An 11580-nucleotide genomic window follows, 5' to 3' on the forward strand; every position below is an offset into this window, starting at 1 on the left:
AATGTGAAGAGATTGAGAAATACAGAGGCACACACAGACACCATACACCACCACAGTCATGTACACAGACACAGGCAAACAGACACTCACAGACAGACACGCTGACATACAGATTCACATTGCTTGTTAAATTATCGTTCATTCCTCCAGCTAAGTTAGTATCAAATGCTGTCTTAGTTGAATGAAATTATAATGGGGTACAACGTGTTCTACATATCCCGCATATCTCTAGACATCATCCATATCTCTAGCTACTTAACAAGTGTAGAAGGGGAGCACAGCTCACATACCCCCGCTTCCAACTTTGGGACATGGAAATGACTGATATTGATATAAACTCTGTCAAAAAAGAAACGCAACCCCTGTCCTCAGATATGAAAAATTCGTTTGAATGAAGTTATTGCTTCCAAACTAAATTTTATTCGAATGTATTGAAATGATACACGTAATTAATGAAGATTACCATCCAAACAACTGCATTTGTACGCATAAGTGTATTTTATTGCTTATTCCGTCACAACGCATGAAATGACCCTCATGGTGACTTCGCACAAAAAAAACACATGCAAATCATGAAAATGGCAGTTAATGTAGGGGTGTTTAAAAGCCCATGTGCTTCCGTATTATATTCATTCATTTGTCGCCGAAAAGCTGTGTTAAAAAATGCCACGATTGAGTGCTGCCGACCGAAATATCGCCATTGGTCGTGTTCAAGCCGGAGAAAGTTTTGGAACTGTTGCACGGCACCTAAATGTTCACAAAACAACGTTATCCCGACTTTGGAGCCGCTACAACAACTTCAATTTGACCAACGATCGCCCGAGAAGTGGAAGGCCAAGAATCACGACCCCCCTTCAAGATCGGTACATCCGGGTCCATCACCTGCGTAATCGGCATGCCCTACCAACCGTGACTGCCACACAAATACCAGGTTTGAGGAGAGTGTCAGCTCAAACGATTAGGAACCGTCTGAAAGAAGCGGGTTTACGTGCCTGTAGACCAGTTGTTGGACCTGTACTACGCCCCCTACATCGACGCCGACGACTCAGGTGGTGCAACAACGTAAGGATACGGACTTTACAAAACTGGAGGCGAATCTGGTTTTCTGATGAATCACGTTTTCTTTTGCAACGTCACGACGGAAGACAGCGTCTGTATAGGAGACGTCATAAACGTTTTGCGCCCATCTGCGTCCGACAGGTGGACAGATTTGGCGGAGAAAGCGTCATGGTTTGGGGAACCATCTCATACAACCAGAAATCAGACTTGGTGATCGTTCCAGGGAACCTGACAGCCCAACGTTACATCAACCACGTGTTAGAGCTTCACCTTCTCCCGATTATTGACCAACAGACACAGATTTTTCAACGGGACAACGCCCGGCCTCATACTGCACGTGCAACAATGAACTTTCTGCAGAATTCCAACGTCAATGTCTTGCCATGACCCTCTAAATCACCAGACCTCAACCCTATTGAACACCTGTGGGATACTCTGGATCGACGCGTACGTCAACGTCAGCCGCCGCCACAGACGCTGCAACAGCTCGCCGTTGCACTGCAGGAGGAGTGGAGAGCCATTCCCCAGGAAAGAATCCGGCGTCTTATCCGTTCTTGTCCAAGGAGATGCCGTGCAGTGATTGCAGCGCGTGGTGCTCATACGAGATACTGAGAAAGACGCCCCCCCTGGTGACAAACTGGTGTCTGTGAGATGACTTTTGAAATGACAATTTTAAACATGCCCATCTGGGTTATTATTCTGCCAAATTTCAGACTTCTGTCTTAAATAATAAAAATGCCGTGTCGTCCTAAAACTTCAGATCAAAATCTCTAAAATACAGGGGTTGCGTTTCTTTTTTGACAGAGTTTATATAATGTGACAAGGATCAGCAGCTCACAAGTCTTTCTCCTTGACTCTACTAAAATTTACATATATGTTAGATAATAGTTTTGCCATGTACAGATTACAGTACTAATTTATGGAAACATTATTTTTTGTGTGTTTTCCGTGGAAACCTGACATACAATTGAACTTGTTGCACACAATAAATTGGACGTAGATGAAGATTGTTATTTTCTAGCACATGGCATATCTGTGGGTCATGATTAACTTGTGTATTAAGTTTGGTGAACCTAGCATGTATAGTTTCGATGATATGCTGTGGCCAGGTAACCATCAAACACATTTTGCACAAAGTCATGTTTCCATGGAAACAACAACAAAACAAAATTCTGAAAAATCTTTAAAATAGCAAAAGGCACATCAATGGGTAATGATTAACATTTGTGTGAAGTTTGGTGAACCTAGCATGTAAACTTTAAGAGTTAAGCTCCGGACAAAGTTTCGGGACGGACGGACGGACGGACGGAATGAACGCTATATACCCCCGTTACTTCGGGGGTTGATTTGTACATGTAGTACAGCAGTCCCTGGCACATTCCATGAAGCAATTTTGGCCGTAACAGCTATTATAAGCATGGGTGTTTTCATACATATTATTTTGAACCTTAATGAGTAAAATTGACAGTCACATCAGCAGTATTTCATCCATATCGTGACTAAGAAATTGTACAGTTATTAATGAAAAAAAACGTTAGCTAATATACGTACCTGTCTACAAACAGTCAGTAAAACTACTAGATTATCACAGAAATGAATTTAAAACTAGTATCCGCCTCAGTAGGTTGATGCTCTGGGGGATATGACTCTAATCAGCACACAAGTCCGTCTTGGGGTCCACACGATTTTATTCTGGTAGTTACAAGAGGTGGCTCTGAACTCCGAGTTTCAGTCCGAACTGCCCAGCACTGCTGGTTCACAATCATTTATACCATCCATTAATTGACATAGCTGACATTCCTTGCCCGTATCCGGCTTTCCCCAGATTCCATGTTTGGTGTAGATCCCTGTGGTCAGTTTGTATCTTTCGCCAGGGTATGTCTCCCCCCATCGGATTCTTGACCGATGGGGGAGGGGTGACTCATGTCGCCAATTCGGGTTCCCTAATATGGAGACCGATCCATGATTTTTGCCTCTGATATACGCCCCCCCCCAATATTTAAGGACGCGTCCACGCGTCCGGATGGGAAAGCAGGTGTGATACGGCAGGCCTGTCAGCTATGTATAATATTGTCTACAGATATGTTGGTATTTCAATTTGTCATTTATAGATGGACATAGAGTACTTGGCTTAAATTCGTGGCAAGTTACAATAATTTGCGTGAGGACCATTTCATATACATGTACATATAAATACAGACATATACAGGATTGTAGTACAAAAGTACATACTGACAGTACACAAGGTACAAATGACTAATTTATAATGTACAATATTGTCAACATGATGTTGATTACCTTATTATAAATGAGAATGGACAAGAAAAAAAAAAAAACCAACAAAACAACAACCCCAAACAAACACATGGATGTAGCGCTTGGCTTCGTTGATACGATACAGAAGGTGTATCAACGTTACAATATACCAATGAACACTCACAACGATTATGAGCAGTATTTCCACAACCGTTAAGAGTCGAGAGAAGGGTACAGTCGATATGGATAACTGGGTGGTGGGTCTGGTTGGGTAGTCCTGTCGAGTGCCCTGACGGAGTAATGGACATTAGCATGGACTAAGTACAAGTTAGTTATATAATTGGACTTAATTATTCGTTTGAATTTCCTGGCTGCTAGTTTCGATATGGTGAGATGGGGAGGGAGAGATAGACGCGTTGTTGAGACACGATTAACGACTGATAAGTTATTCCCTGGCCAAGTAATCGTGAGTTGATCAGCGAACAACCTGTAAGAGTCATTAATGACCACAGATGAAGGCGAATAGTCCTGGTGTGAGAGGGACAGAGCAAGGGGTGGTGCATTAATCTCAGCCACTTTCACACAAATGGACTCCGTGCCTGAAGAAAAGCTGATATATAGTATAGACGCAACTTTTGTTTTAAGTTTATACACATACAAACTCAGCGATAGGACAATAAGGAACATCAATATGAGGAGAACAATTTCTAATTTGAGATAAGCTTGAATACGGTCAAGCATGGAGGGGGTGGGGCTGGCAGGGGTGGAGGGAGTCCAGACGAGTATATCTGACTTGGTTAATGCTGTGACCGCAGTGATACCTGGGGCTAATAGTTGGACCCTCAGCTGACCAATTCTTCGATTCATAGTAAATAGTATAAATCCAAATATAATCAATATTCCCAACATTACCATATTGAGATACGTGAAAGGGTTGGTCCAACTAAATGTATTGGACTCTCCGCTCAAGGAATTTAGAAATAGTGAGTCGGAAGGATCAGTATAGATAATTTGGTCTGCCTTTGCTTGTGCAACCACAAGTTTGAGATTGACACTTAGTTGTTTATCGGTTTTGATAAGTTTGTTGAAAGTACTATTTGCCAAACGAAGTGGTGCCGTTTTGTGTCGAACCGATTCCTGAGCTAACAATGGGGGGATGGAGTTTTGGATTTGATCTGTATCGAAGAAATGGCGTAAGAACCCAATGTTTACTGGATATTCAATTTGGGTGACATTATTATGGATACTGCAGTCATTAAGACGTGGGGGAATAGTTTTATTGCTTGCAAGTAGTGAGCATGAACAATACATGGGGGCGAGACACAAACTACATCCCTTGTGGGTCTTAACCTCTCCTCCACATTTATACTTGATATCAGGTACGTTTTGTAAAACGACTTTACCCGACCTAAGTTCAAAAATGTCTGGTTTAGTGCCATTTGGTAAAAAATGAAAGTCACATAATCTATGTACCAAATCGATGTCGTTAAGGAATAGGGCGAGTGTACAACTCGGTGAAGCTAACGAGGATTCTGGTGGCAGTATATCACAGTGAATGTGTGACTGTCCACTACACGCTTCGTATTGTTCAACCTGAAGTTCTACATACTTTCCACTTTCTCTGGAGATGGCAATGTATGGAGCCACATCCCGGATTATAGTTGCGTGAGGGGATGCCACGTGAGTCGGAAGTTAGAACGTCGATGTCCTGTAAACGCGCAGTACAGCACTGTCAGACACTACAGGCACTAGTAAGGTCACAAATATCATGTCGTTATGGCGGGCCAAGTGGACGTCGACGTCTGTGTAATACATGGTGGCGTCGGTGTATCGGAGTTTGAATGTAGGGTAGTTTGGGGCCAATTTTTTTTGAATGGAGGAAATAGTTGTGGATAAGGTGTGTAAAGGTACGATGTTAGGGGACAAGCGACCCCTTAACAGTTGGAGAATACCTGCCAGCAGAGACTGAGAATGAGAATGAACTATTGACGCTAGCTGGTTTTCTCGTCCCACTATTAGTAAAAATGTGGAGAAAAATCTGTCATACCACTTGACCTCTTGAAGAGTAACTATACCTGTTTGAACTATTTCTTTCTGGTTACTTTTAATAAGCTTGATGATGTTGTCAAAACGGGCGTTTGTTTTTGTCATGTATGAGGCCATTTGGTGTTGAGAAACATTGAACCCTATGTCACGTGCATGTATGTTTTCAGCAATAATTCGGATGTGGTCAGTCACTATTTTGAGATCGCGTTCTGTGGCAAGTCCAAAGGCCCCCTTGGCTAATTGTCTCAGCCAAGGTAAGAGACTACGTGTTTTACATGATTTAGATTTGATCTCGGGGGTGTCCGGGATAAGATCCTTGATCAGTTTAATGGTGTTTACTAGGTCAGTATTGGCGCGTTTGTGGATAGAACTAACCAGACTGAGTATAGTGCTTATATGAAAGTGCGTGTTTCTACATGTAGCGTTACGGTGGTTCGTGCAGGCAGGTATATGGTAAGACATGCCTTTCAAGTATGGCTGTGGTAGGTGTAAGGCGAATGTGTGTGTCCATGACTCGTCATACGTTGTGAGTTTCCCTCTCTCGGAGAATAGTACCCCGTAGTGTAGACGGTCATGATCCTGTCCATGGACTGAACTGGTCAAAATGACCAACAGCAGCCAGGCACAGGAAAGTATGTCGGTCATCATCCTGTGTAAAGATAAAGGTCATTTGGTAACCCACTGGTAAACTACTGTCAATCCATTCCAGTAATTATTTTATTATGACCGTGTGGTGAAATTCATTAGAAAAAAAATTTCAATAAATAAATTCTTAATGAACCATGGAACATTCACACATCTTTCGGCTGCGCTGATACACACGTTCTCCACATAATTATACCTACATAGCCCCAAGACGTCTTCTCACAATTACTTCAACAGTTCCCTCGGGTCGGCTGGCCCTTTAACTACTACCGGGACTTGTGGGAGGGAGGAATGATTGCTCTATCCCCCCGTCCCATGGGTATCGAGCACGCCTGTGGACCCGTCCGTGATCAAGTGACGGGTAGACGGTGGAATCCATCAGCCGCCCTGTCGTGTAACGACAAACACCTGGTGTCACTCCAGGGCCCACAGACAATGGCGTGATGGCTCCTTTGTCTGCGGGTTGTCCTGTACCTGTTTCTGCACAGTTGACACCTCACTCTACATCATTTCACTACTACTCACAAACACCTGGTGTCACTCCAGGGCCCACAGACAATGGCGTGATGGCTCCTTCGTCTGTGGGTTGTCCTGTACCTGTTTCTCCACAGTTGACACCAAATATCAGCACTGCACAGCCCTTCCATTCTTCAAGTCTTTCATACATCAGTAAACAAAAATAATTTTTAAAAAACCAAAACAACACCCAAACAAACAAGGCATCTACACAGGTGATGACCGAACTATTGCATGTATCCTATTATATGCGTGATGCATCATAAGTAGTAACCCACATCTAATGGGTTATCAATGTGGGTACCGCGAGGGTGTGATATGGAGAACTATCCGTTTGTTGATCACGCATTGTTTGTGGTTTAAGGGAGGACAATCATGTGGTGTGTGATGTACTGATACCGACGAACAATGTATAGAGAGCACATGTTGATTTCTGATTTGTGGGACTGGGTCACATTAATTTGTAACTGGGGGATTCTTGTTAGCTTTCTGTTGTTGTTGTTTTTGTTTGCTCTTCAGTGTGCATCTTGCATAGTAGTCCTCAACAATAAATGTGGGTAATTGTGAATGGGAGACCCACTGTGGGGTGGTGTAGCCCACATATTGTACCTTGAAGTGTTGAATGCCGCCTATGCGTTTCGACGACAACACTTGTTCAATAAAGGGTGTCTGGTCCACAGAGTCACTGACAGGTGAGAATTGGTTTGGGGTATTCCATCTCCTCTGTAGAACAGCGAGTGGAATATCATCCTCGGGGTCCCAACTGCAATTTTGGGGAATGGGATTGGGCTTGTCTAGGTTTGTGTGGCTTTGTTGGGACATTGGCGGAGGCACTGTCGTGATGTAAATCAGCGTCGTTGTCTCCGTGGGGGTCAGTTTGGGTTGCTAGATCAAGTGGGGGAGGCTGTGGGCGGCTGTCCTCACCCACATATGGCCTTAAGCGATTTGCATGAATCGGTGCTTTGAGGGGTTTGTTTGTTAGGCATTGCCTCAGCAGGTAGTTGGGCGTTTCATAGGCAAATACAATATAGTACGGTCCATCCCATTGTCGTTGTAATTTGCGACTGAGATGGGCCATAAGGTTTCCTTTCTTTAGCCATACTTTCTGACCCACAGTGAAGGTGGGAGTTAGGGCCTTTTTGTCATACCTTGCTTTGTAAGAATCTTGAGCTGCCTGGACATTCTGTTTGGCAATGTTTCGAGCCATTTCCAGATTGTCCAGTAGTTCCCTAAGGTCCGTCCGAGTTTGACGAGGGAGTTTGTCCGGGATTGGTTGTAGGATGTTGTCTATGGGCATGCGAGGCTCTCGTCCGAACAACATGAAATAAGGGGAATACCCAGAAGAATTAATGGCGGGACTTAACCGATAACCAGCCATTATGCTAGGGAGAATGTAGGGCTATGCCTCCTTAGCGTCCTCACAATATGCTCTGATTGACTGTGAGATCACAGCGTTCATGCGTTCATGAGAGACCAGCGACCTAACTTTCCTGTAGCATCCTTGATTGACTTCAGGAATTGTAGAGCCGAATGGTCAGCAATGACTGTGAATTTGTTGTATGCCAAATAGGATTTGAAATGTTTAATCCCCTCGACAATAGCCAAGCACTCCTTTTGAGTTACTGGGTAGAGTTTCTGTGCTTTATTGAGGCTTTTGCCACCAAAAGCTACAGGGTGTTCCTGTTGGTTATCGTCAATCTGGGATAGTACCCAGCCTATGCTGCTGTCACAGGCATCGCATGCTAGGATGAAGGTCTTATTGAGGTCAGGGTACACCAGTACTGGGGAAGAGATAAGGGTTTGTTTTAACTCAAGGAATGCCTTTTCAGACGTGTCGGTCCATGTGAAAGGGACATTTTTGTGCAGTAAGGCGTGAAGTCGAGTAGCTATCGTAGCATAACCTTTAATGAATTTACGATAATATCACGTAAGGCCAAGGAATGCTCTTAGTTCACTAACGTTTGTAGGGCGAGGGTAAGTTTTGACACTCTCCACCTTCATGGGGTCAGTAGAAACTCCCTGTTTGGAGATAACATGGCTGAGATAAGGGATCTCTTGCATGGGTTGAGTTTTAGCCCAGCCTCCCGAAATTTGTTGAACACTGCTTCTGGATGTTGAAGGTGTTCATCAAAGGACGCGCTGTGAATCAACAGGTCGTCCAAATATGTTAAGACATATTTGTAGGACATTCCTGAGAATATGGAGGACATAATGAAGGAAAAACAACTAGGTGCATTGACCAGTCCAAAGGGCATGACTTTGAAATGGAACTGTCCGTGACCAGGGGCCAAAAAGGAAGTTTTCTCCCGGATGTCCAGGGACATGGAAATCTGATGATACCCGCTCATCATGTCAAGCGATGAGAAAATCTGAGGATGACTATTTCCCAGTGACATTAATGATTCATCAATATTCCCTATAGGATAGTGCTGCACCCGAGATAATTTGTTCAATTCTCGGAAGTCGATGCAAAAGCGTGTCTCGCCAGATTTCTTTTGAACTAATAGGACAGGGGCAGACCATGGGGAAAAGGAAGGCTCAATTATGTCATTGTCTAACATGTTCTCGATGTGTGTGTCCATTGCCTGTCTATGTTTGGGATGTACTGGGTAGGGGCGTTTACGAACAGGATGGCTATCCCCAGTGTCGATAGAATGAGAGAACATGTGAGTCCTGCCTAGTTCACTGATGTCCTTAGCGAAACAGTCACGGTGTTGGCCAATGAAGGATAACAAAGTCTGTTTCTGTTCGGAGGATAAATCAGCTGAGGAAAGGTCAATGTCTAGTTCCAATGCTTGCTGCGTCAAGTCCGTAGTAGTTTGGGTGTCAGTCAAAGATACACGATTGATTGTCTTTAACTGTTCAGATGAGGTATCTCTAAGTGGACCCAAGTCAAAGTTCGGCTCAAGTGACTCAAACATAGCAACAGGTGCGTTTGCTGGCAAGGTAATTGTAGAGTTGGTAGGGTTGAGTAACCTATAAGGGACCTGAGAGTCAACACATCTCACTACACAATGTATACCTATGACCTGATGAGTTTGGGTCAAAGTATAGAGTGGCTGCAGCATACCAGGGGAGCCTGTCGGGGTGTTAATTGGGATGTCTAATTGCAAATACAGCTCTGATCGAGGAGGAATACAGACATGTGTGGGGCATCTGGCTAAGATATGATCTGCTGGCGGGCTCAGGAATGGGGCTTCGGCTAAACCGTGGTAAAGACAGAGTTTGTTATTGGAATAGTCAACTGAAGCTGAATGTTGTTTGAGGAAGTCAAGGCCAAGCAAGATGTCCTGTTGTAGGTCTTCCACTACATAGAACTTATGGGATAGTTTAAGATTGGCAATGTGCACGACTAAATTTGCTGACCCAGGCACATTAAGCGTTCTACCATCTGGACCAGCTAATTGGGCAGAACCACTGGGCGTAAGGGGGAATTTATCAGACCCCCCAAGGGTGTTGAAGTGGGAAAGGCCAATACAACTTGCGCTTGCACCAGTATCTACAAGGGCCTTAATGGGGGTGTTACTGATGGTAACTGCCACTGTGCTGTGTGCTAGATTAATGTTATTATGAGTTTTGGATATAAGAGGAGTAGGAGGTTTCTGCTGTGTCTCAGGCACAGCATTCATCTGGCATCATTGTCTATATTGTGTCTGACTAGGGCACATACGGATAAGATGGCCTTGCTTGTTGCATTTGTAACAACGGAGATATTGGGCCCTACATTCTTGGGGAGATGTGTGGAAGTATCCGCAAGCTCTACACCGGAACTGTTTGGGGAATGGAGGCTCGGTATCAGGGCCTGGGAGTGAAGGACGTTCCTTGTTATGGAGTATTGGGCGTGGCCGAAATGAATTTTGACGCTGGATATTGTGGTCGGCATACCTACTATAACCCTTGGAATGACCGGCAGTGTACTGTATTTGGCACAAGTGTGGGTCATATGGTCCAGACTCGTGGTCAGAGGTCATGGCATTGATGTGGGGGGATTGGAGAGCATTAACCTTTATGGTAAGTTCATTAATTGCTGACATTAGCTGATCAGATTTGGCGTCAGACAACCCAGATGTCGCATCTGAGATTTCAGCACTCTCTATCACTTGGTCTAATGAAGTATGGGGATGTGTAATGATGAACTGGCGGATATGGGGCAAGGCATTACGGATTATGAGATCCATTATGTACGGGTCATCATTTCTGTGTAACAACTCCGCTTCATGTCGAATAGATTGGAGAAAAGTCGAGAATTGTTCGCCCACCCTCTGTTTGCGGTCTAAAAGGGCATTTTGTCTGGTAAGGAGGCTAATGGAGGACGGGGAATAACGACGCAGGAAAGCCGCTCCTTCCATGACATTAATGCAGTATTCTTGGTACCTTCGTACCATTCTGCTGCCATGTCCTTTAAATACAGGGGGAAGATGTCACGGTGGTCATCATCACAATAGTTTTGGGCAGATGCAAATTTCTCATAGCGGCGAAGCCAAGCAGTTGCTGCTATGGGATCTTTCCCATCGTACATCGGCAGGGGAAGGCGGGAACAATTAATTGCCCTTGATACGGTCGCCAAGGCATCGGACTGGGACTGCTGGACGGAAGGAGTACAGGGGAATGGGCGAGGTGGGGGTTCGAGGAGAGAGGGGGTGAAAGTTGGTACTAAGGAATCTGTAACTAGCGGTGAGGCTTGGGGAGATTTCCTAATGGCCTGGGATGATAAAGGTGTGTCCGGCCCAGTTTCATCGAATGTGACCCAATTAGGTGAGAAGGGGTCGAGGGAGGGGGATGAACGATTTATGGGAGTGATAGGCTGGTGGGGATTGGTAGCAGGAGTACTCTGATATACTATTTCCGGACTAAGCAGTGGTAGGCGCTCTTCAGCATTTAAGGGCTTGACTTTATAGAAAGACATTTTGTAATGGATGGTGGGAGAAATGTGACAACAGTAGGAAACAATTTATCATGCACAAAATCACCTAATAACAAAACAGATGCTCACCAACGTGGAGAGTGGTGTAGCACAGTCCTTTCACAATTGTCACTTGGCACTATGTCCTGTAGCAG

This window comes from Haliotis rubra, unplaced genomic scaffold (genome assembly GCF_003918875.1).
Source record: "Haliotis rubra isolate DU_JTF1 unplaced genomic scaffold, ASM391887v1 Scf1376, whole genome shotgun sequence".
Lineage (NCBI taxonomy): Eukaryota > Metazoa > Mollusca > Gastropoda > Lepetellida > Haliotidae > Haliotis > Haliotis rubra.